The following is a 23,706-nucleotide window of genomic DNA, read 5'->3' on the forward strand; positions in this document are numbered from 1 at the left end:
TCGACGCTCCACTATAACAGGGATAACGGCTAACAGGTAGTTGCATATAGATGTAGGGTGGGTGGATAGATAGATAATAGATAGATAGATAGATAGATATTCTTTACTGATTATAGTACTGATTAAATGTAAAAATTCACCCGTGTAACCACTTTAGGTCACTAGCATCAGTGTTCATGAACTGTTTCCAATGCACAGGAAACAATAATTATAACTATAAAGAAGAATCAAGCTATGGTTCCATGGTAATTCCTACCTAACATATTCTCCAGAACAGAAAACAAGGTCATTATTTCAATACATAGCGAAATAAATGAATAAAAGAATGAATTCCTTTGAAAATCCAGTTTTCCTGAGATTAGCTCCCCCGTTGTTATGCTAAAGCCACCCTGGCATCCATACCGCTTGGATAGAGTTACAGTACTTCAGCCTCTGCAGAAGGCAATGAGGACATTAATGCACTCCCACTAATAGCTGCATTACCTTTCCTTGGGCCTGCACTAGTTCATACATACATCCAATTTGTAATGAAAAATGAAAACAAGTTATAAAGTACCTAAATAATTTGAGACATATGTCATGATTTCATTGGCAGTGATCTGGGCGCACTCTGACCCCGCTCCACTGCCTCACAGAGCTGCATTCCCACAAGAGCTGGGAACTGCAGGTCACCGCTAACAAAGCTAGGAATCAAATCAAGATGTAATGTTTGATTTATTTGTGGTTGTTTGCAGTCATTATGAGGTACACTGGCGAGGAGCACATATAATCACAGACTTCAGTTAAACCGGAAAATGCCAAACAAAACTGCTGTAGTCCTATGCAAAGTGCTCCTTTAAAACTAAACCAGAAGGGCTGAACATTCCTCAGTCAGCAGTAATAACAGCCAGGCCATTGTCAGAGAGCGGAGAGCCCCCTGCAATGTGCTGACACATGGTTTAGACTGAAGCTGTGAGAGTGGCTTGCAAGATCTAAGAATACAACTTGTCGAAAACCAAATGTGACATTCATAAAAAAAGATGTTGGCAGCATCTTTCATCTGTCCCTGGCTGGAGTCATGCCTGATTTACAGCACAGGGATTTAAACCTTCCACCTTTCTAAAGAACACACAGAAACTTTCTCCACTCGGCCTACACCAGGGTGTCACTCATGATTGGACTTAATTCACTTTGGGACCTGAACAAAGTTCACCATATTCATATTCACTTCTTGCCATTTAGTGACTGCCAGCCATTGAGAGGGGTTTTTGGAAAAGTATGCATGTGACAGACAGTATTGGGCTTTGGCACACAACTAATCTTCACTACTTGAAATTATGTGAACCTATAAACTAAACCAGGCAGCTAGGATATCAGATAAAGATGCTGATGTCTAAATTAGGTTGTGACTACACAATGACTCAAGTCTGAGACTCTTTGTACGTTCAAGTGACTTGTCACATGGAAGAGGAGTAAATATTGGTCCTGGGGTAATGGCCACAAATATGAAGACTGTAGATGACACTCAGCTCCTATCTACATGATGATTTGTAGGAAGAATATACACTGCAAACCATAAGTATTCTCACTTCTCACTTGTACTTTACAATGCCTCTGTATTGCCTATTTATGTGCCACTATTATGTAGATGCAGTTATTCAGCAAAATCCAAAGAGAGCTCACAAATACAAAAAGCATAACATTTTATTTTCCATTATAGGCACTGGATTTTTTAGCACTAAATATTCAATAATATGGGCAGCACGGTGGCTCAGTGGTTAGCACTGTTCCTTTGCAGCTCTGGTGTTCTGGGTTCACATCCCACCAAGGACAACATCTGCAAGGAGCTTGGATAACCTTCATTTGTTTGTGTCGGTTTCCTCCAGGTACTTCGGTTTCCTCCCACACTTCAAAGACATAGTGATAGGGAATTCAGATTGTGAGCCTCAATGGGGACAGTGCTGATAATGTCTGTAAAATGCTGTGGAATTAATAGCGCTATGTAAGTGAAAATAAACAAATAAATAATGCATGTGGTTACCCAACACTCTTTTATCTTCAAAAAGTCAAAAATACATTAGTCTGTGACAGAAGGAATATCATGGCATGCGGAACTATACTTGGTATCTGAATGACAGAACCCCCAAATAAAGTTATACAGAGAAGCAGATATGCTACACGACTGGTGTATCGGTGAATAAAGACTTTGATTTACAGATAAGGTTTGGGGTTTATTCTCAACACGTTTCAAAGTACAACTGACTTCTTCATCAGGAGATCCACAAAAATACAGAAATACAGATAGTAATAGATTCTTGTCTTAAATAAAACAAAAATTCAAATACAGGCACCAAAGCACAAACCACGCAGGGAGGGAGTAAACAACATCTCCCCTGTCTTATAAATATATATATATATATATATATATATATATATATATATATACAGTCATATGAAAAAGTTTGGGCACCCCTATTAATCTTAAGCTTAATGTTTTATAAAAATTGGTGTTTTTGCAACAGCTATTTCAGTTTGATATATGTAATAACTGTTGGATACAGTAATGTTTCTGCCTTGAAATGAGGTTTATTGTACTAACAGAAAATGTGCAATCTGCATTCAAACAAAATTTGACAGCTGCATAAGTATGGGCACCTCACCAGAAAAGTGACATTAATATTTAGTAGATCCTCCTTTTGCAAAAATAACAGCCTCTAGTCGCTTCCTGTAGCTTTTAATGAGTTCCTGGATCCTGGATGAAGGTATTTTTGACCATTCCTCTTTACAAAACAATTCCAGTTCAGTTAAGTTTGATGGTCGCCGAGCATGGACAGCCTCTTCAAATGATCCCACAGATGTTCAATGATATTCAGGTCTGGGGACTGGGATGGCCATTCCAGAACATTGTAATTTTTCCTCTGCATGAATGCCTGAGTAGATTTGGAGCGGTGTTTTGGATCATTGTCTTGCTGAAAGATCCATCCACTGCGTAACTTCAACTTTATCACTGATTCTTGAACACTATTGCCAAGAATCTGCTGATACTGAGTGGAATCCATGTGTCCCTCAACTTTAACAAGATTCCCAGTGCCGGCATTGACCACACAGCCCCAAAGCATGATGGAACCTCCACCAAATTTTACTGTGGGTAGCAAGTGTTTTTCTTGGAATGCTGTGTTTTTTTACCACCATGCATAACGCCTTTTTGTATGACCAAACAACTCAATCTTGGTTTCATCAGTCCACAGGACCTTCTTCCAAAAAGAAATAGGCTTCTTCAAATGTGCTTTTGCATACCTCAGCCGACTCTGTTTGTGCGTACTTGCAGAAACGGCTTCTTTCGCATCACTCTCCCATACAGCTTCTCCTTGTGCAAAGTGCGTTGTATAGTTGACCGATGCACAGTGACACCATCTGCAGCAAGTTGATGCTGCAGCTCTCTGGAGGTGGTCTGAGGATTGTCCTTGACTGATCTCACCATTCTTCTTCTCTGCCTTTCTGATGTTTTTCTTGTCCTGACACTTCTGGCCTTAACAAGAACTGTCCCTATGTTCTTCAATTTCCTTACTATGTTCCTCACAGTGGAAACTGACAGGTTAAATCTCTGAGACAGCTTTTTGTATCCTTCCCCTGAACAACTATGTTGAATAATCTTTGTTTTCAGATCATTTGACAGTTGTTTTGAGGAGCCTATGATGCCACTCTTCAGAGGAGATTCAAACAGGAGAACAACTTGCAAGTGGCCACTTTAAGTAGCTTTTCTCATGATTGCATACACCTGGCTATAAAGTTCAAAGCTCAATGAGGTTACAAAACCAAAAAAAGTGCTTTAGTAAGTCAGTAAAAAGTAGGCAGGAGTATTTAAAACAAGAAAATGATAAGGGTGCCCATACTTATGCACCTGTCAAATTTTGTTTGAATGCAGATTGCACATTTTCTGTTAGCACAATAAACCTCATTTCAAGGCAGAAACATTACTGTGTCCAACAGTTATTACATATATCAAACTGAAATAGCTGTTGCAAAAACACCAATTTTTATAAAACATTAAGCTTAAGATTAATAGGGGTGCCCAAACTTTTTCATATGACTGTATATACAGTTAGGTCCATATATGGACAGAGACAAAATTTTTCTAATTTTGGTTCTAGACATTACCACAATGAATTTTAAACAAAACAATTCAGATGCAGTTGAAGTTCAGACTTTCAGCTTTCATTTGAGGGTGTCCACATTAAAATTGGATGAAGGGTTTAGGAGTTTCAGCTCCTTAACATCTGCCACCCTGTTTTTAAAGGGACCAAAAGTAATTGGACAGATTAAATAATTGTAAATAAAATGTTCATTTCTAGTACTTGGTTGAAAACCCTTTGTCGGCAAGCACGCCACAAACAGAGTCGGCTGAGGTATGCAAAAGCACATTTGGAAGAAGGTCCTGTGGACTGATGAAACCAAGATTGAGTTGTTTGGTCATACAAAAAGGCGTTATGCATGGCGGCAAAAAAACACAGCATTCCAAGAAAAACACTTGCTACCCACAGTAAAATTTGGTGGCGGTTCCATCATGCTTTGGGGCTGTGTGGCCAATGCCGGCACCGGGAATCTTGTTAAAGTTGAGGGACGCATGGATTCCACTCAGTATCAGCAGATTCTTGACAATAATGTTCAAGAATCAGTGATAAAGTTGAAGTTACGCAGGGGATGTATCTTTCAGCAAGACAATGATCCAAAACACCGCTCCAAATCTACTCAGGCATTCATGCAGAGGAACAATTACAATGTTCTGGAATGGCCATCCCAGTCCCCAGACCTGAATATCATGGAACATCTGTGGGATCATTTGAAGAGGGCTGTCCATGCTCGGCGACCATCAAACTTAACTGAACTGGAATTGTTTTGTAAAGAGGAATGGTCAAAAATACCTTCATCCAGGATCCAGGAACTCATTAAAAGCTACAGGAAGCGACTAGAGGCTGTTATTTTTGCAAAAGGAGGATCTACTAAATATTAATGTCACTTTTCTGGTGAGGTGCCCATACTTATGCACCTGTCAAATTTTGTTTGAATGCAGATTGCACATTTTCTGTTAGTACAATAAACCTCATTTCAAGGCAGAAACATTACTGTGTCCAACAGTTATTACATATATCAAACTGAAATAGCTGTTGCAAAAACACCAATTTTTATAAAACATTAAGCTTAAGATTAATAGGGGTGCCCAAAAGTTTTTCATATAACTGTGTATATATATATATATATATATATATATATATATATATATATATATATAGCTGAATATAAAAAAAACTTTTTTCTTTTTTAAAAGCCTTACAAATATGCGAGAAAGTGAATAAAGTGATGAAAGGAAAGGGAGAAGAGAGAGCAATGAAATAGTAAAGTGTTAACGAGAGAAAATAAAGAGATAAACGAAAAAAAGTGTGTTATTTATTGTGTATGATGAAAAAAGTCAATAGGAAGATTTTGGAACCCCAAATACACTCTTAAAATTTAATGGACTACATTAGGAACCTTTCAACTTGATTATAAACAGAAGACATACACATTACAAAAAAGAGGGGCAATTGTAGATAGGTCTACTGGCCCAATTCTTATTCCTCCTATGTTTATATGTTAGGCCAGGTGGGTGTATTTCACCTTTCCAAATATGGATGGCAATACCCATATTGACCCCAAATCTCCTGACCCTAAATTATGGCCCGATAGGTATGTAAAGCCTAGAAAATGCCCTGAAAAGATGTGTGTAAATCTCTGAGGTTTCCTAGGACTGTACCCAACTGCTTTCAAGCTCTTTAATACAAACACAGCCATAAAGGGGTTGTCCACTACTAGGACAACCCCTTCTTGAACTAAATATTTAGCTCCAATAAAATAAGAAAACCTATACTCACATCCGTTGCTTGTGTCGTTCCAGCAGTGTCAGCACTCATGGTCCTGGGGCTGTGATATGGTGTAATGACATGTGTTGTCCAGTTCCCAATCAGCGCTGGTGTCAGTCTCCACCTCCTGTCAAATTGGACATGAAGAGGACGTTCAAGATCAGCTGCAGCCCGGACTTCCTCTTCATGTTCGATTTGTCCGAAGGAGGGGACAGTGACACCAGCGCTGATTGGGCGCTGGGCACCAAGTGTCATTCCAACACTTGCAGTAAGTAAATACACTGAACAAATATATAAACGCAACACTTTTGTTTTTGCTCCCATTTTTCATGAGCTGAACTCATCTAAGACTTTTTCTATATACACAAAAGGCTTTTTTCTCTCAAATGTTGTTAACACATTTGTCTAAGTCTGAGTTAGTGATCACTTCTCCTTTCCCGAGATAATCCATCCACCTCACAAGTATGGCATATCCAGATGCGGATTAGACAGCATGATTATTGCACAGGTGTGCCTTAGGTGGCCACAATAAAGAACACTCTAAAATGTGCAGTTTTATCACACAGCACAATCCACAGATGTCGCAAGTTTTGAGGGAGCGTGCAGTTGGCATGCTGACTGCAGAAATGTCCACCAGAGCTGTGAATTGAATGTTCATTTCTCCATCATAAGTCGTCTCCAAAGGCGTTTCAGAGAATTTGGCAATAAATCCAACCAGCCTCACAACTGTAGACCATGTGTAACTACACCAGCCCAGGTCCTCAACATCCAGCATCTTCACCTCCAAGATCGTCTGAGACCAGATACCCAGACAGCTGCTGCAACAATCGGTTTGCATAACCAAAGAATTTCTGCACAGAAATGCAGAAACCCACACAGGGAAGCTCATCTGCTTGCTCCTCGTCCTCATCGGAGTCTCCACCTGACTGCAGTTCAAAGTGGTAACCGACTTGAGTGAGCAAATGTTCACATTCGATGGCGTCTGGCATGTTGGAGAGGTGTTCTCTTCACAGATGAATCCCAGGTTTCACCGTACAGTACAGATTTCAGAGTGCGTGCATGGCGTTGTGTAGGTGAGCATTTTCCTGATGTCAGAGTTATGAATCGAGTGGCCCATGGTGGCGGTGGGGTTATGGTATGGGCAGGCGTATGTTATGGACAATGAACATAGGTGCCCTTAATTGATGCCATTTTGAATGCACAGAGATACAATGACGAGATCCTGAGGCCCATTGTTGTGCCATTCATCCACAACCATTACCTCATAGTGCACAACCCCATGTTGCAAGGATCTGTCCACAATTCCTGGAAGCTGAAAACATCCCAGTTCTTGCATGGCCAGCATACTCACCGGACATGTCACCCATTGAGCATGTTTGGGATGCTCTGGATTGGTGTATTCGACAGGGTGTTCAAGTTCCTGCCAATATCCAGCAACTTCGCACAGCCATTGAAGAAGAGTGGACCAATATTCCACAAGCCACAATCAACAACCTTATCAACTCTATGCAAAGGATGTGTTGCACTGGGTGAGGCAAATGGTGGTCACACCAGATTCTGACTGGCTTTCTAACCCAACCAGGACCCCCTAATACTGTAAAACTGCAATTTTAGAGTGGCCTTTTATTGTGGCCAGCCTAAGGCACACCTGTGCAATAATCATGCTGTCTAATCAGCATCTGGATATGCCACATCTGGGAGGTGGATGGATTATCTCGGCAAAGTAGAAGTAACACAGTAACATAGTTTTTAAGGTTGAAGGAAGACTAAGTCCATCTAGTTCAACCCATAGCCTAACATGTTGATCCAGAAGGAAGGCAAAAAAAAACTCATGTGGCAAACACTAAGCTCCACATTGGGGAATAAAATTCCTTCCTGACTCCATACGACAATCAGACTAGTTCCCTGGATCAACGCCCTATCAAGGAATCTAGTATATATAACCTGTAATATTATACTTTTCAAGAAAGGCATCCATGCCCTTCTTAAATTTTAGCAGTGAATCACTCATTATAACATCATGCGGCAAAGAGTTCCATAGTCTCACTGCTCTTACAGTAAAGAATTCGTGTCTGTGATCACTAACACAGATTTAAACAAATTTGTTAACAATATTTTAGAGAAAAAACCTTTTGTGTCCATTGAAAAAGCCTTAGATCTTTCAGTTCAGCTCATGAAAAATGGGAGAAAAAACTAAAGTGTTGTGTTTATATTTTTTGTTCAGTGTAACTAGTAATAGTACATATAAATAACATAAGATACTGTATGTATTGCTTACCTGGGGAAGAGAATACACTTAGAGAACTTGACAAAGAGTTCAAGCTATTAACATCTTAGTCCAATTGTGCATCTGTGGATTGCATTGGAAAAAAAGTGCTATCCATAGTGACCCCACAAAACAATTTATAGGACTGAAAGGATCTTCTGCTAACCTCTTAATGCCAGATAGCACAGAACACCTTTGGAGGCCTTTGTGGAGTCCATTCCTGAACAGCTCAGAGCAGTTTGGGTGGGAAAGGGAGGGAGCTACAGAAAAAACCAAGAGGTTATGGCTGATTGGTTTAGATTTCATGTATTAAGGTACCATCACACTTAACGACGCTACAGCGATCCCGACAACGATACGACCTGGCAGGGATCGTTGCTGCGTTGCTATGTGGTCGCTGGTGAGATGTCAAGCAGTCAGATCTTCCCAACGACTCAGCAACGATACGGCGACCAGTAGCGACCTGTATAATGATGCAACGCAAATGCACGCCTATGTGTCTCAGTTCTGAGTCGCCAACGAGGTCGTTGGTAAGGTGTCAAACACACCAATGCATGCTACCCAGCGGGACCTCAATGATCAAAAAATGGTCAAGGCCATTTTGACACGACCAGCGATTTCACAGCAGGGGCCTGGTCGCTGCTACGTGTCAAACGTAGTGAGATCGCTGCTGAGGTCGCTGTTGCGTCACAAAACTTGTGACTCAGCAGCGATCTCGCTAGCGATCTCGCTATGTGAGACGGGGGCTTTAGGCTTGTTCAAACTACAAAAGGGTTCTATAGGCATGGCGCACACCCTTCTGTAGGCACTATTTCTGGTTTGTATGTTCCTCTGCTTTTCGATATATTAGTGGACAAGTGAATGAAAGGAGATAGTAACGAGCGCTTCCATTTATTCTCACTTCCGAACAGCTTGATACGCAGCATGAATGACAGAAATGGGGTCAATGGGTTGAAACCTCCAAAGCTTAGCTAATATTATGTGCAAAATGTACTTTGGATAGATAAGAAATGATATGTGTCCTGACCACAACCATGTGCTGAGTGATGTAATGTAATATAGAATTTCAGAGTTTCATCTCAGTTTGTGAAAAGTTTTAAATACTTGAAGGTGTTTGGCTTATCTCAGTTTTCAGCTTCATGTTGTACAGTCATTATGTTGTTCCCTTTGTGCAGCCAATTCATCATTTAAAACTATCTGGACAAATTAGACTTGAGAAAAGAGTCTGCGAACACGTCCTTGGAGAAACTTTATTTTAGAGAAAACAACAAATTAAGGAAAAGGTCATTGATTCTAGAAACCATGTGCACATAATGGGACAGGTACACAATTATTATGACTGTCTAACAAGCTAAGAAAATAGTGAGGTCTGGAATATGTACAATAAAGTTACTAATTAGATTTGAGATACTGTTAACTATCAATATGTGGTATGAAGGGGACTTCAACCTCAAAATTCCACAGCAAAAAGTTTAACATCAAACACATACAGTAATTCGTGCACTAGTTTACATTTGTGGGAAATTTGTTGGATTTTATTGGATGGGGTGGGTTAGATTCTGCCCCTAAAATGTTTTTCAAAGCCTCTTTTTTAGCTCAGTCTGGGACTATTTTCTTGTGTTACATATTAATTTGTATGTTCCTTTATAGTTGGATCTATTCAGCTTTGGCTAAAAATGGCCATAAACATAAGATACCTGCTAGCCGAAGCGTGTTTGGCCAGCAGTTATCACCTCAATCCCTACCATTAACATTTATGTTCAGTTATACATTTTCTCATGGGATGAAGGAGAGTTCAGTGGCTGGCCAACAGCTCCAGAATAGTTCATGTCAGTGAAAAAGACATATTTTTTAGAATAATTTTCATATATTCTAAGTAAAATCTATGTCAAACATCCTCCTCAGCCTTTTTCATTATGTGGAGCACGTTTAGGTCTGGAAGATGGTTGCTACTCCCACCATTACGTCGCATTAAAATGCAGTCCAAGGACTTGTTGTGTATGGCAAAAAGTATATCTTTTCTCTCTCATCCAGCTAATGGGAGACATACTGCATTCTTCAACATGCAAGGCCTCAAGTGTTACATGACAGTGACAAGTCAAACTTGAATCCCATCTAAGTGAGTCCTCAACACAAGCTATGCATGTCTATAGCTGCCAAAGCAAAGGCCTTCTGAGGACTTATATCTGCCCAGGTATTATTATGGCACGGGTCCTCAAGGTGTTACCAAGTTCTAATGTTATTGATTGTAAGTGACAACAATCTCAGTTATGTTCATTCTGTTATCTTCAAAGTTGAGATGTGAACAGTGCTATGAAGCCCCTATTTGTTGGCACCGATTATGAATCTGATATCAATAGAGGTGATTTATGTTCAAGGTCCCAGAGCGTTCTACATTTAGTTACAACTTAGGTTCTTCTGATCTTCTAACATGTATTTATGTCCTGATTTAATTATGTATCACACCTCCATTGTCACTTTCATACTAACCCAGAGTACATGAACAGATCACACCACAAGCAAACTCACCCATCCTTATGCCATCAGTCTTCACTATAATGCCCATCCTAATCCACCATGCCATAAGCTTCCAGTCATTGTGCAAACCATTAACTGGTAGCTTAGTGGTATCCACAGAACCAATCTTTAGATGAGTGGTTCCCATGTTCTGTGCCAGTATCATATCGCTCTTCTCTTTGTTGCACTAAGCAGAAGATAACGGCGCCTCTGAGAGCAGAGACAGTGGCTATTTTGCTTTATGCCATGGATGTTAGTGGAATGATCATAGAGAGTGTTGGCAGTTGTGCTGCATGTTCTCCTAATGAACTTGGACAACACAGTTTGTAATAGTGACACCTCAGCCACGCTGGATGGTCCAGGACCCACTATGGGTAGCATAGAAATCATAAACTATGCAGCCTCCTCAACTCACTAGCTAAGCCAAAGCTAAGTGTCAGGCAGCTGCGGCCAAGGAAACAAGGATATGTAGTGCCCAGGGGATGGGGACTACTCGGCGCCCGGGCCTTAATGCCTGGTCTTGGGGGATGTCGCGGTGGTCGGCTCCCGGGCCCGTACCCTGGGGTCTCTCTTAAAAAGGGAAAAAGGAAAATGAAATGTCGAAGTTCGTGACGCCACCTGTGGTGTCTGGTGAGGACCATCAGCGCTGCGGCAGTCCACTGAGGCCGGTGTTACGGCAGCTATGATGGTGTAGCTCCCCACAGGTGGAGCTAGGCCTCAGGGCAGCAGTGTTTGGTAAGGTGCACGATATGGCGCTGACCCAGCCGGGTCCAAGGAAAAATGGGAGACAGACTCACGTTTGGCTTCAGTACCTTTTTACTGGTGGAGTTGCGGTACCGCCCGGAGCACTGTAGGGTGAGGGGTGCATATCAGGATCCTCCCCAATGAGCGGGTGTAGGGCCTCCTGTTTCTTGCCTCTGCGTAGTAAGTTTCTGACCTGCCTGGAGCTAGGCCTAACTTTGTCTCTGTTCTGCACCTGCTGACCTTGTGGTAGCGCCTTCTGTTGGAGATCACTCTCCCTATTCTTTGGGGTCTCTGTGATTCCTGACCCTGGTACGTATCAGCTTTTGGTGATCCTGGGACATGTAGTTCGCCAGGGGTTCCGGTTGTTTTCTACTGGTCATGAAGATCCACGTAGACTCGGACCCGGTGTCCGGTAAATTCTTCGGGGTGAGCTGGTTAAGCTCCTCTGCCCCCTATGTACTCACTCTCCACCCGCCTTCGGCCCCGCTCGGAGCCCTCTCTAGGCTACACACACTGCAGCTGAGACACTGCTCTTCTTCGCCGCTCTCAGAGCGTCGGCACACTCCTAGCTCTCTATCCTGAGCTCTGTGAGTTCTAGTCTGGACTCACTCTACAGACTGTACTGAACTCTTTCTGCAGGAACTGCTGAATCACTCTCTGGGCTGCCTGGCTCCACCTTTCCTTTATATATCCCTAACGGGCCTCTTGTGGAGAAAACCTGAAATGCACCCCCCTTGGGTCTGTGACTCCATGCACAGCAGGGCGTCACAGATACATTAAAAGAGACATAGATGTTCATGACAAGAACATATTTTTGCCTATATACAAGTCACTAGTGCGGCCACATCTAGAATACCGTGTACAATTTGGAGCTCCAGTGTATAGGAAGGTCATAGCTGAACTAGAGCGGGTGCAGATAAGGATGACCAAGGTTATTAAAGAAATTGATGAACTGCAGTACCAAGACAGGTTATCAAACTTGGGGTTATTCAGTTTGGGAAAAAAGAAGGCTTAGGGGCGATCTTATTACTATGTAAATATATTTGATGGGACAGTACAGAGATCTTTCTAATGATCTTTTGACAACTAGGCCTGCAGCAGTGTCAAAGCGACATCCAGTATGTCTAAAAGAAGGGAGATTTAGTCATCATAGTGTAAGGGGGAAGACCGGGGTGTAAGTGCTTTCAGAGCAAGGGATCCGGAACTGCCGGGGCCGTACCTCCTGTTGCAGGGGGGAGACAGACTGCGAGCACAGGAGTCATGTGACTGGGAAGTTGGGGGTGTGTCCAGAGACAGAGCTGGGAAGTCAGGTGACCGATGGACTCCTGGTGTGACTGGAGAGAGGAAGAGACGAGGACGTTTTGCGCGCAAAAGCGGAGCTGAGTCCTGCGCAGGAGAACAGGGTGAGAGGGTCCAGGCTCCTGGCTCGAGTACTGGGAGCAGGAGTCGGGTGCAGTGGACCGGAGGAGTCAAGCCCGACTATAGAGACAAGGGACGCAGGGTCCGTGGAACCGAGGCACGTGAGGTGCCGTGTTATGTACTAGGGGCTCAGCGGGTAAAACCGGAGACCACCCGCTGCCGCCAGAAGACGGAGCATTGTTTGGGCGGGGAAGCCTGAAGAAATCATCACCTGCATCCGCTGGCGACTGCCTTGTGAGGAGCCAGAGTCAGCTAAGTGTACAAACTAATGTTTACAACCGGTTCGGCTCTGCTACATCTTGTCAGACTGTGAACTGTTAGTTATAGACTTTCACCTGCTATTTTCCTTGTTTTCCCCCCATATTTTCCTTGTTGCTCCCTGCGTGGAGATTGACCTTGCTCTTATAAACCCCACCTGTTTATTAACCCCGTATTGGCTGCTCTGTGTTTCTGTGTCACTGCATCTAAAGTACCCATGTTGCAGTAGAAGGAGAATCTTTACTGTAAAAGCAATGAGACTATGGAACTCTCTGACACACAATATTGTAATGGTTGATTCACTAAAAAAAAGTACAAGGAGGGCCTGGATATCTTTCCTGAAAAATATATTACAGGTTATGGGTATCAAATTCTGTGATGGGACGTTAATCCAGGGAAGTAGTCTGATTGTCATATGTGGAGTCAGAAAGGAATTTTTCCCCTAATATGGGGCAATTGACAACTACCTCAATAGGTTTTTTGTCTTCCAATGGATCAACATGTTAAGTTATAAGTTGAATTTGATGGACTTGTGTCTACATTCAACCTTAAAGCCATGAAACTATGAGTCTGAAGCTAAAGATGTGAACTCGGATTAAATGATTGGATGGAGAGGCTTCAAAGAGGAGGCACAAACCACTAATGCACAATAATGCTTCAACTTCTTCTATTTTCATGGAAATATTCAGTAACTTAAAGGGGTTGTCCAGTACTTTTAAAAATATGGCAATGTGTTTTAATGATAAATAGAAGCTTGTTTCTAATTACCTCCTGGTGCTGTTTCTGCCTGTGAGTGGCGCTATCACTGGCCGCTCACAGGCATCAAGTGACCCCTGGCTGCAGCCGGCTCTGACATCCGCTGACGTCACGACAAGTCCCTCTTCCGCGTTCCACCGGTGGATGCTGGGTTGTGTGCAGGATTACCCCGCGCGTCACACCCGGTATCCACCCCATGCTCTCCCTCTCCTCATTCATTGGGAAAGCGCACGGTGGATGCTGGGTGTGACGTAGGGAATAACCCCGCCCAAAACCCAGCAGTCACCGCGGGAAACCCCAGTGCTGAGTCACGCCTCACTTGAGCGTGACCTTGTCCGCGGGGGGTCACGTGCTGCATGTGAGCGGCCACGGATAGCGCCGCTCACAGGCAGAAACAGCACCAGTAGGTAATTAGAAAGAAGCTTCTATTTATTATTAAAACACATTGGCATGTTTTTAAAAGTGCTAGACAATGCAATTAACATGTCCAGAGACCTGCACCAAATCTATGATAAAGTATGTGCCATTATCATAAATTTGGAGCAGTTTTTGCCTGTTAGGTCTAATGTTTAGGCATTCTTAATAAATCTACTCCATTGATTTTTGAAACAAATATATTTTAAAAATACACTTGAAAAAAGACAGCATTAAAATAAAAAGAAACAGCCCAGAACAAAATATATTATCTTCATAAAAAGACATTATTTTTGGTCACGCCATAGATTTCATTTCTATTATTGCAGAAATTTTGAACAAAAAGCCAATATAATTAATGTTCTATAATCTTTAGCTCCATCAATTTCATAGGTCAAAAGAAGGATAACAGAAGGATTCATATCAAAATAATGTTAGTGGTGCTCAGCAATGCATGTGATGAAGATCAACCATCACTTGTAAAATATGTAAAATAACTGGTAATGTTACTGAATAATGTAATAGAATATTGAATGTCGCTCCCTACACTCAGCAACATGGAAGTGACGGCTAAGGAAAGGTTCAAATTGAGACATTTGTTAGCACCACCAGCATGCATTGTCAAGAGATTCCAAAACATTCTTGAGATGGATTTACACAATGTCAGGGAGACAACAGAGAGATCATGCAGGATCCCACTGCTGCCACCAATTTGTCAGGGATTTGATCCAATTATCACAGAAATCACAAGGCAGAAGTCACGCAGAACCACCCGCTGTGATGTTTGGGTGCTCGGGTTGGACATATTGTGGATCGGATAGACAGATTGCTTGGTGGGGCTGGGGACAACCCAGCGGTCATGGTACACATTGGTACTAATGACAAAGTTAGAGGGATGTGGAAGATCCTTAAAAATTATTACAGGGAATGAGGAGAGAAGCTGGAGGCCAGGACCTCCAAGGTGGTGTTTTCAGAAATACTGCCGGGGCCACGTGCGTCACTAGATAGACAGCGGGAGCTTAGGGAGATAAATAAGTGGCTTAGAAATTGGTGCAGGAAGGAAAGGTTTGGGTTCATGGAGAACTGGGCCAACTTTGCTGTCGGCTACAGGCTCTACAGTAGAGACGGCTGCATCTCAATGGGGAGGGTGCAGCTATGCTGGGCGGAAGAACGGTCAGACGGATTGCGGAGCTTTTAAACTAGGATCTGGAGGGAGGGTAATCGTGCTAATAAGGGATAGATAGAGTAAACAGAGAGAGTGGGACAGCAGGGGTTATAGAGGATTTAGGGGGGCTGGGATACGCAAGGAAAGTAGGGAGCTGAGTAGGAGTAACAAATGTGCTAATTGTATTTAATGTCTGCTGGCAAATGCAAGAAGTTTCGCAAACAAAATGGCTGAACTGGAGACTCTTATGTGGTTCACAGAATACGATGTGGTGGGTATTACGGAAACCTGGCTGGATGAAATCCATGACTGGGTGACAAACATAGAGGGATACACTACATGTAGAAAAGACATCAAAGACAAAAATTGAGGGGGGTGTATTTTCGTAAGATCCAACTTAAAACCTGTGCTTAATGATAACATTGGGGAGAGTCAGTCTGGGTTAATGTATATGGGGATGGCAATAATGGAAAGCTGCTAATTGTTACAAGCCTCCTAATATAGTTGAACTGGTAGAGGACGAAATGCTGGAACAAATTAAAAATGCAGCAAATAATAACAGGGTTCTTATTATGGGGGATTTTAACTTTCCAGATATTCAATGGGACATAGAATCTTCCATTTGTGCTAAAAGCTGCAAGTTCTTATCCACAGTTCAGGACAATTGCCTCTATCAGCTGGTAGATGAATCAACCAGGGGAGGTAATCCGCTGGATCTGGTTCTGTCAACTAGACCAGATACAATTTCAGCTCTACAGGTCCAGGAGCATTTGGGAAACAGCAACCATAATTTGGCAAGTTTCAATGTAATATTCAATAAAACATTTCAAAAAGGAAATGCAAAAACCTGGAACTTTAGGAAAGCTGATATCAACAAACTAAGGGAAGAGCTTAATCGAGTAAACTGGGACCATGTCATGGTAACTTGGGATACCGAACGTAAATGGGGCATGTTTAAGGAAATACTACTAGAATCCTGTAGAAAATGTATACACTCTGGTAATAAAATGTCCAGGAATAAAAAGAAACCATTATGGATAAATAAGACAGTACAAAGTTTAACAAGACAAAAACAAAGGGCATTCAAAATCTTTAAGACCGAGAATAGAGAAATAGCTCTTCAGGAGTATAAAGACCTAAATAAGAAGTGTAAAAAAGAAATCAAGCTAGCAAAATTATCTACAGAGCAAAAAATCGACAGGGACATTAAAATAAATCCCAAAATTTTTTATATATTCATCAATGCCAAAAAGAGAAAATCAGATGTTATAAGCCCCTTTAAAAACGATAATAAGATAATTATAGAAGACAAAGAAAAGGATGAAATATTAAACAGACACTTTTCATCCATGTTCACCAACAAACAGTCTGTTCAAGGGATCTTTCAACAGGGAAAAAAAATCAAACTTCACCACCTGATATAACTAGTTTAACACAAAAAGAAGTACGCCTGCGTCTGAGCAAATTAAACATTGACAAATCCCCTGGCCCAGATGGTATTTATCCATGGATACTGAGGGAATTGAGCTCAGTAATTGACAAACCGCTATATCTCTTGTAACAGGGGTAGTGCCACAAGATTGGAGTATAGCCAATGTGGTACCGATATTTAAGAAAGGTAAGAAGGTGGATCCTACTGTCCAGTAAATCTGACATCAGTAGTGCGCAATGTTTTTGAGGGCATCATAAGAGATGACCTGCAGAGTTATATAGCTGAGAATAATATAATAAATGATGACCAGCACGGATTCATGAAAAATAGCTTGTGTCTAACCAACATGTTGGGTTTCTATGAGGAGGTAAGTGCAAATCTGGATGTTGGTAATGCAGCTGATGTGATTTATCTGGACTTTGCAAAGGCATTTGATACTGTACCACATAGCAGCCTTATACTGAAGCTACAGAAGCAAAGACTTGGGTGAACTATATGTAGATGGGTAACGAATTGGCTAAATGATAGGAAACAAAGAGTCGTCATAAATGGTACATTCTTTAAATGGGACATAGTCAGCAGTGGGGGCCACAGGGATGTGTGCTAGGACCAATTCTTTTTAACCTCTTTATTAATGACCTTGGGGATGGGATTGAGAGTAAAGTGTCAGTTTTTGCTGACAATACCAAACTATGTAGAATATTAAAATCAAATCTTGACATTACGATATGCAGAACGATCTGGATAATATGACTCAATGGGCAATCATTTGGCAGATGAGGTTTAATGTAGATAAATGTAGAGTAATGCACCTAGGACGGAGTAATCCTATTGCTACATATACATTTAATGGGAGTATACCCGGGACTACAGAACAGGAGAAGGACTTGGGTATTCTGGTTACAAGTAAGCTGAGCAGCAGTACTCAATGTCAAGCAGCAGCCACAAAAGCAAACAAGATTTTAGGATGTATAAAAAGAGAAATAAAATCCCGCGATCCCAACATATGGTTACCCCTTTATAAATCACTGGTGAGGCCACATCTGGAATATGGGATCCAGTTTTGGGCTCCACATTTTAAAAAGGATATTCAGAAGTTAGAGTCAGTTCAAAGACGGGCAATTAGATTATTACAAGGAAAGGAAGGCCTCTCATATGATGAGAGGTTGAAAAAGTTGAGTTTGTTTAGCTTAGAAAAATGATGCCTCAGAGGAGATCTCATTTACATGTATAAATATATGTGTGGTCAGTACAAAGGACTAGCACATGACTTATTCCTTCCAAAGACCATACTAAGGACCAGGGGGCACTTATTACGGGTGGGAGAAAGGCGATTCCGGCACCTAAACAGGAAAGGGTTCTTTACAGTCAGAACAGTCGGACTGTGGAATGCCCGACCACAAGATGTAGTGATAGCAGACACTATAACAGCTTTCAAAAAAGGGATGGATGATTTCCTCGATACAGGTAACATTGTGGGTTACAGTTAAATTAGACAAAATGTTACACCTAATGGAGTACATTTGATCCAGGGTTCTTGTACTGATCGCCTTTTATCGGGGGCAAGATGGAATTTTTCTCAGTGATGCAAATTGGCCAAATGTGTCCTGGAGCTTTTGCCTTCTTCTGGATCAACAGATTTAGGTATAGGGATTTTAGTAAAATCATTATTAGAATCATAAGAGTAACACACAATATAAAACTAATTTAAAAAATTATAAACTGGTTCATTTATAATTGGAATAGTATAGTAATAATAAAAATGGTAATAATACATTTGTGAGGCCTAGTCCCAGTAAGTAAGTAAGTTAGTGTAGTGTTAGTGTAGGGAGTACAATTGGGGGAAAAAGGTTGAACTTGATGGACCTATGTCTTTTACAAAGGGTACAAAATAATACAGCATATACAGTTACAGAAAATAAAAGGGATTAACAAGAGAACTTACTACACCAGTCGCAGACATGATTCAGTTTAGCTGAAGGAGATCACTTCGATTGGCCATTCAGTGAACGGGGTCCCTACATACACGATGTGTATCTCTCTACACGAACAAAAATCATAATTCGGCTTGATCTTTGATCATCCATGAGTCCTACCCACACACTCCCGTCTGATGACGCTACCTGGACCAGGTTACAAGCTGGTTTCAGCCCTTCATGATTTTATGAAATCCCCAACTTATGCGATAACTCCTCTCCGGATGATCTCAGAAGTTGGAGATTGATGCAATATTTTTTATCAGGATTTTATCATTACTTAGAGACCAAGCATGGCATAGCTGTTGTCAGTTATCTATTTCCTGTGGATTTATGGCTCATAGGCAGGTGCTACAAATATAAAAAATATGCATATTCTTCTCCACCTTGCCCCGGCGATGAAAATGTATATCCCATTCCTATGCGGTTTATAAAAACTCCAATATTCTATATTTTCTTTCAGTGCCTTAGTGTCCAGCAAATATGTGTGGATGAAAGGAATGTGCACCTGTGAAGGACAATAGCTATTTCTAAAGAGTGTGAGATATTCCTTTTGATCCTTAATGAGCCTTTTCCTATCTATTCAATCTGTATTTTTCGTGTATATGCAATACACATCCTCGTTCAGTCATTTGGCCCATATGTTAAACTATGTATTTCACTAGACTAATTGCTCTCGCATGTTAATTAAGCTGGCTCACTATTCAATTTCCTACTTGTATTCTATTGTACAATCCTACATGTAAGTGTCAGCTGAGATTGCAAATGACAGAGGAATGGAGGGAGGGGAAGAGGGGTTTCAGAGATATTAATATTTTCATATTCTCTATGACACACCCAAACTGGAAAAATTACCATACACAGTGAAAACTTTATAAGAGAACTACCAAAAATTACAATGAAAAATGGTGTTTTAGAGATGAGCTTCTCGTAGATGATGACCGGTATAGAGATGGTCTGCTGAATGAGGTCTTCTCTTAGAAAGGTATCAGTGTGTCAAACAGTGATACTCAAAGGTTAGCAATTATCTTTGTTTAACTTACAGAAAAAATACTATTTTTAATGCACTTAAAAAGGTTGTCCACTACTTTATCATCAATGTCTGATTGGTTGGGGTCCGACACACGGCACCCCTGCCGATCAGCTGTTCTCGGTGTCGGCGGTGGCAGCCACCAATCAGAGATTGATGACCTATTCTAAGGATAGGTCCTCAATGATAAAGTAGTGGACAACCTCTTTAAATTAGATAATTTTTCAAAAGTGACAGGAAGTGCTGTCATAATTGTTATCACCTTCTGGGTTACATTTTCACAAACTGATGGTTAACCAGGGTTGGACTAACAATCAAGTATTTACTCAGTATTCAAGATTCTATGGATTGAAGTGACCTACAGCACGTTAGTTAATTACACCACTTCTTAACTCTTTAACAATCTATGATTTACATTTTTATCATAGGTCAATAAGGAATGGATGAAGCAGTCTCAGGAGCTGAGCCTGCTTCATGCTGAGCAAACATCAACTCTTTCAGATAGTTGCCATCTGCCTGCAACTACAACGGCCGGTTCACAATCTGATCACTGTAGTTTAACTTCTTAATTGCCTCTGTCAATCTCTGACAGCGGCATTTAAATTATGTCAGTGTCAGTGACCATGGTCACCAGCTTCTATCCGCTCCCTGTAATCACGGGGAACTGATGTGTTACCATGGCAGGCAGAAGCCTGATAAAGGTCACCATTACTACCATCTTGGTCCTCTAATGAAGCATAGTTACAGGCTGAGATGGGAACACCACTTTAAGGTTCAGGGCCTGTAAAAAATTCCATAAATTATTGTTCCATCAATGCATTATTTTAAAAAGTGTATTATAGCTGTAAGTCCCAAGACTACTGCCCAGATTATTTACAGTCCAACCCTGCGATAAAATAATGATTTTTATTGATGAATTATGCTGTTACAAATTATAATTAATATTAGCTTTTGTAAAAAAAATGTTTACATCTTTTATTGTGCATTTATTTATTTTTTACTTCTTTATTTCATATAACTCTTTGTTTTACTACTGGATATTATAAATGTCATCTATGATCTATGGATTGTTTGCTTTCCTCATCAATGAGCACAATGCTCTTCGGAAGAATTTCTTCTGATCGAGTGATAGGAAATTGATTATTTGACCATGGCAGCCTGGTTTCAGGAGTAGTGAGTTACAGAATTTGCAATTCCAGCCATTTATATAAGGCTTTTCACTGACGTGCATGCTCAACATAAATACACAGTGGAATTGCTGAGAATCATTAAATAAAATAGAATGTATATGGTTAAAGTAACCAATAGCAACTACTCTATATCTCTGCTTGATCTGCACATAGAACTAAACTTACGAGAACTGATTGTTGGCAGGTTGAGTACAATAATTTAGGTCATTTTGATTGTGTTTGAATTCAACATCTGAAGCTGTCTAAATAACTAAATGTTCATCAATTCTTGCAAGAAGGTAAAATTAGTCTCCTGACAGGATTTTAAATGGTCATAAGATGAAAACAGTCAAAGGGCTTAGTACCCATGGTAACAATTATCCCAGGGCTATGATCTTCTGTTAGCCAGGTCTCTGTTGACTCAGGAAGTCAGAGTTATATTGGGTCAGGGTAAAGCTGAAATGGGTAGGCTGACTTGCCCTGAGCAGCTCACTACTGACCAGACTTCACTTATCCCATTAATTATTCCTGTCCACATGGCACCGATTGATACAGCTCACAATTAGTCGAGGTATGAAAGGTCACAGGAAAACAGTGCTTCTATTTACGAAAATTAGAATAGACATCTATTTAGTCTAGAGACCATGATTCCTATATTCTGCAATGAACGTGTTCTTCTTAAGCAGGCAAACAGATCATTGATTAAAAAACACGGCTCAGCTTCAAATTCAGCAAACCACTTTTCTTCTGATGTGGTCTGTCAATTTCCTAACAACAAGTAAAACAAGTGTATTTAGACAGATCACCTAGGGTAAAACTTCATGTTATCCCCTTTGAAAACTAATATCATTGGCATAGTTGTCATTGGTATAGCTGATTGATGAGCAACCGCTGTGATCATGAGGTGGCTTGACAGCATTTGTTTAGGTTATAACTACATCAAAGCAGTCTTTCACCAAGAAAGACAAAGTGGACAGCAATGTGAGCAACCTCTTCTTTCCTCAGCATCCCTGGTATCTCCAATATTAGATCAGAATGACAGGGTGGACAGCAGTGTGAGCAGCCTTTTCTTACCTCATCATCCTTGGTATCTCCAGTATTAGATCAGATAGACCGGGTGCACAACAGATGCAAATTCATTGCAGAAACCTTTGTAGAATTTAAAGCGCACCTCTCAGCAGGATTGAGCTCAGTAAACTACATAAACTTTCAGGTGGACGACATTATACTGATTAAAATGATACCTTGGTTGATGAAATCGATCCTGTGGTTCTTGTGTAATCTTTACTTTCAGATTGGAGATAATGATATGCTCGTGTTTTGGGGCAGCCTGGAGGTGGCTCTATCTGGTGCTCTGCTTACATATTCATCTGTATGCTCTTATGACAGCTCATGTGGTTCTAACCATTCATGTTCAACACATAGTGGAGCCCAAAAAAATGGTCTCTTGCCTTGGACTACTGCCAACCAAAATGTGTTGACTGTAAATCAATATGGCCAAATGGTGCTAGTATTTCTTTAGAAGCAATCCTATAAAATAATAAACAAAAGATATTAGAGATGATCTTACTTTTGTAAAAAAAAAAATAACATTACTCTAAAAGGCATCAATTTAGATAATTCCTAACTGTTAACATAACATTAGCATAAGAGCAAACTGTATTCACAAATCCATTCCTGAAAGGAATATGAGTAACCAAAAATGTTTTTTTCAATCCTAACTCATCATAGAAATAATTCAGTTAGTGTAAATACAATACTCCAATTAACCCTTAACAACCAGATGGTTGCATTGGAGAAGTTTAGGATGATACCAGATGTCACAGTGATCGGATGACTTATTAATATCATACTGTTGAAAATCTGTTTAACGCATTTTTGTGAAACAGCTAATATGACGGCTTGTCACACTTTATTGTATTACTTTCCATCAGGATAACCCAATAATAACCCAATAAAGTTACATTTAGTTGCTTTTAACACTGTAACATTAATGTTTGTTTACACTACACAATAACCAATGCAATGAGCTTCACGCAATATTGTGTGAAATCTCGGCTACATCATGCCACGCCAGGTGTGGGAAAGACTTAGTGCAACACAGAGGGAAGAGGGAAAGGGAGCCCAGACACTAGGGAAAGGGGAAAGTGGAGACCTCTTAGTCTGGTCTAGTGTCACCCTGTCTCAACTACCGTCCCTATATTGCCTCTTCAGCAATCGCCGCACGCGTGCCTCGCCTTGTCTTTCCTTGGCGTATGGCTAAGGCTAGGGATGGGAGGAGATGAGCAATAGTAGATCTCCACTAAACTCTATAGACAACAAGGGTAGACAAACGGGGGGTATTGCTTAGCTTTAGATGACTCCAGACAAATGCAAACTCGACCTCAAGCTCCAGAGAGGACAAAATACTGCTCTTGCTAAAGCCTCACAAGTAGAAATGAATATAGCCGACACCTCCCTCTCAGACACACAAGGTATATATACACCCAGGCCAGGGAGCTAATTACCAGAGGGAGGTAGCCGCTAGGTCCTAGAGACAGCCTTTCATCTAAGAAGATGTCTGTAATGCCAAATGTAGAGATCTCCTGCAACCAACTGCAGGGCGGCTGTCTGTCACCTCTGATACACCCGTGACACATGATCACCTGAGCTCAAGTCAAAATATTGTCAGAGTCCGTTTACAT

The 23,706-nt window shown here is 41.0% G+C and overlaps 1 long non-coding RNA gene across 1 annotated transcript in view; it reads right to left on the reverse strand.

The window, feature by feature from the left end:
• Window positions 1-22,290: 22,290 nt before the first annotated feature.
• The window catches only part of LOC141264273 (uncharacterized), a 32,573-nt gene continuing 31,157 nt past the window's right edge, over window positions 22,291-23,706 (reverse strand). The window contains exon 3 of the long non-coding RNA XR_012319869.1: window positions 22,291-22,552. This is a non-coding gene — a long non-coding RNA (uncharacterized lncRNA). The remainder of the gene's footprint in view (window positions 22,553-23,706) is intronic.

The sequence above is a fragment of the Phyllobates terribilis genome, unplaced genomic scaffold, assembly GCF_046119375.1.
Source record: "Phyllobates terribilis strain yellow unplaced genomic scaffold, ASM4611937v1 Scaffold_4__5_contigs__length_816908805, whole genome shotgun sequence".
In the NCBI taxonomy this organism is placed as follows: Eukaryota; Metazoa; Chordata; class Amphibia; order Anura; family Dendrobatidae; genus Phyllobates; species Phyllobates terribilis.